A 3,785-nucleotide genomic window follows, 5' to 3' on the forward strand; every position below is an offset into this window, starting at 1 on the left:
TTCCAGCATCCCCTTCCCAGCTTTCTGCCTGGCTTGGTAGGTCACAGCCAGCTGGAACATCTTTGACTTTGTCTTGGAGTAGAGGTGTGCATTCCCAGAGCAATCAATACATCCTGCAGATGGATTTATCGGTCCCCTCTCTCCGTAATTAAGCTCAGCAAGAGCAATAACAATGCCTTTAGTGTTCATCCTTCCCAAATTGTCCTCCGCTCCTTTAATCTGTCTGAACAGATGGAGTCCTGCTCCATCACCTTGCAAACTTTTCCTGAGCTGTTAAAGCCCCAGCAGAATTTAAGGGGGATAAATTGAAGGCAGCAAATGTTTAATAATTGCTGTCACTTACTCCTTCACGAGGTTTTGGGGTTAATGAATAAAACATGGTCATAGGAGGCTGGGCACAGGGAAGTCAACAGAAAATGTCCTGCTGAGCTCAACACATCATGCCAGAGATGGAGATCCAATATTTACTTCCAGGGAATATTTATCTTGCTATGCTGATACTCCAGAAATCCCTCTGAACCCCACCCCAACCCCAAAATCCCAGGTCAGCCAGTAAAGAGTTTTTAACTCCGTAGTTTTGTGAGTTTATCAAGGGTGAACTCGGTTGGCTCCTTCTCCAGTGATACATCAGTGATCAGAACTGGAAATGCCAGAATTCCTGTCTTGGCACTTTGTTATAAGATTATTTGTATCAGATTTGGTTAATGACTGTATGAAATTAGTGCCAAGAAGGGGGTGGCAGAGCTTGGCCTTCTGTCCCAACTGAACATTTCACATCTGGAGTGCAGACGATGCTCTCTGCTCAAGGCACAAATGCTCTTTGTGCCTTTAGATCAATAAACCTACTTAAGTAAAAAAAGGGAAAAAAAAATTAAAAAAAGAAAATAGAACCTTTGTCCCAGCCAATTTTTGAGGGAGGAAAATTAATTCTGCTGAAGTCAATGGAAATACAGGAATGTCATGGAAAAAACCGGCTTAACCTTATGATGCTGCCTGATAGAAAATTTGACCCCTGGGAACAAGGTTAATGCCCTCTCTGTACATTGAATTTCAGCTTTGCTTTTGCCAAAACCCTGTAGTGCCACAGCTCAGGCAGTTCATATAAAAATACCAAAAATGCATGAATTTTCATGGGTTTATTCTTTGATACCTTTGAAACCTCTAATTAGGAGCAGGACTGCACATTCCACTCTAATTTCAAAGAATAAAGACCCACATCCTGTTGTCTCAGACAAGTTTAACCACAGCTCATCCAAAGGTACTCCCTGACCAAAAGGACTCCAAATGTGCTGAGATACCAGAAAAAAATCTGTAAAATAGATCTATACTAAACCCAGCTCAGTTTATGGGGCCTTAGCACTGGCTTTAATAGGATTTTGAGCAGGTTTAAACCTCAGCGTGACACAGATCCCAGACTGGAGCAGATGCTAAATTGGGTCTGGGTACATTGACAGCCAAAATCCAGCCCTGACTGATGGGAAAAGCTCTTCCTGCCATGCTCACCTCGGTCCAGGGTTTTCAAGGAAAAGAGGATGGAGAAGTCTGAGCACAGCACAGAGGAACCTTGGAGAGCCTCAACAAGTCCCTGGCTCTCCCTTGGGGTCTTTTGTTTGTTTTTTTAAAATTTTTTCACTCACAACCAAAGAGAAAAAGTCACCTTTGATGTGAAGTCTTGAGCTGTAAAACTCACTTGTGGCACAGAGCAACTCTCTGAGCACAGGCTGCCCAGGGTTTAGGGTACAGATGTGATTGCTGGCTCCCCTCATGTTCATTAACTGCACACTTACAGACACCTCGTTTCTCCAGAAGGGTTTTCAGACAACTCACCAAACTGGTGACACAGAACTTGCAGCCCATTACCCTCTCCCAGGTGTTTAATGGTTCTGGGGGAACACTGAAAAAGGTAAAGCACATCCCGGATTTATGATTTTGGTCACCCACAACGTGCTGGGAGCTCACACAGATTTTATAGACTTTGTGCCATGTTCCAAAACACTGCTGTAAGTGAAGAACCTCTGATGGAGGAATGACTGCACTGAGGGAAATCAAGACTTCCCTCCAAAATTCAGAGAGTCACCTCCAGTACTTGCACAACTTTGTGAACCAGAGTTTAACAGCCCAACAATGAGCAAAGCTCAGATTTTCATTTCCAAGATTTCTCTGTGCTACACTGCGCCACCAAAACATTCATTTACTCACCCTCAGTATTTCAAGCTCCCCTTTGAATTATAAACTGTTCACAAATACCAGTGAGCCCCTTGGTAAATGTTCTTCTTGGATTTCACATCACTACCACAGGCCCACGTCGGTCTTGCTGTCATTTCTCATTGAGGTGAAATCTGCTGCAAACACATCCAGCAGAGACAATTAAAAATAGTGCATAAAGGGCATCCTTGGCACTCTGGAATGCTGTTGACAAAATGAAGACATTGCTCACAATTACACTGGGGGTAATTTATGCAGCTGGTGGCTTCTGCCAGCACAGGCAATGCCAGCCCTGCTAATGAAACCAGGATCAATCTGACAGCAGAATGATGGCAGGTTTTGAAAACAAGGACCAACAGTTTGCAGGTGGTTTAGGAAGCTATAAAATCTGATTTATAAGGGCTTTTTAATCCTTGTTTTAATTCACCTTGTGGGAATGGACCGTCATAAAGCATCCTGCCACGTTACAAGCACCAAGCTGTTTGATCCAGCTTGGCTCAAATACAGGGGATTCTATGGATTTTATTGCAATTTATTTTTTTTTTTGTTGTTTCTACTCCAAACTTGCTCCCTCCCCACTCTCACCCCGACCTCAGACACAGGTTTAATTCCCTGGCATCCTTATTTACATACTTTTAGATGAGGACTGAGGCACAGCCAGGCTGGAACTCAGCTTTGCCCATTCCTTACCCTTCCCAGGGTGTAATTTATGCAGCTGCTGGTGCACATGGAGTCACATCCATCTCCCTGCAGCACCATTCCTGTTCCACAGCAAAGGGACATTCTGTGTCCTGTGTCCATAAAACCAGATGGCTCAAAGGGGGTCTCTGAACAGTCCTTTGAATGTGGCACATCTGTATGCACAGGAAGAGGCAGGACTAAAATATGGAATACAAACAAACAAAAAAAAGGGATGGATTTAAAGAGAAAATTATTTCCCTGTGATGGCACAAAACATTGTAATTCCTGAGCAGAAATCCAGAGGCTCTATTCCCTCTGAACTGAGCTGCAGTTTGCTGGAGGGCTCTGCCTCCTGCAGCATTTCCTGACTGATGCCACTGCTGCAGTCAGTGCCCAGCAGATCCCACGGCTTTTCTGCTCCCCTGCAAACACCTTCCCCCAGGAGGGGCTGCAGAACCACACCCGAGTCCATCCTGAAGTGGTTTTGGTTTGCCAGCTCTGGGTTTCTTGGCCAAAGCAATGTGGTGGGTTGAGAGCTGGCCAAACACCAGTGCACCCATTAGAATTATTTACTTATTTTGTACTGTGAGATGAGGATTAGGAGAAAGGCAAAAACAGGCTCAAAACTTTAAAGGGTGTAAAGAAAGCTTTCCTAACAGAACTAAAAGAAAAATAAGAAGAAATCAGAATAAACATTCAGAACACTTTTCCTCCCCTTCCTCCCCGCAACTCCTTTCTTTTTTTCCACTGACAAGGTAAAGAGACAAAACCTGGTATTTTCCATCAGTTTACCACCTCTAACGTGTAAAAACTTGTCAGTGCTGTTACCTGCCTGCCAGGAGTGTGACCTGGCCACACGTGGGGGCTTTGTGCAGACCTGCTGGGGGCTCCCAGCCACT

The sequence above is a fragment of the Parus major genome, chromosome 22 (assembly GCF_001522545.3).
Source record: "Parus major isolate Abel chromosome 22, Parus_major1.1, whole genome shotgun sequence".
NCBI lineage: Eukaryota > Metazoa > Chordata > Aves > Passeriformes > Paridae > Parus > Parus major.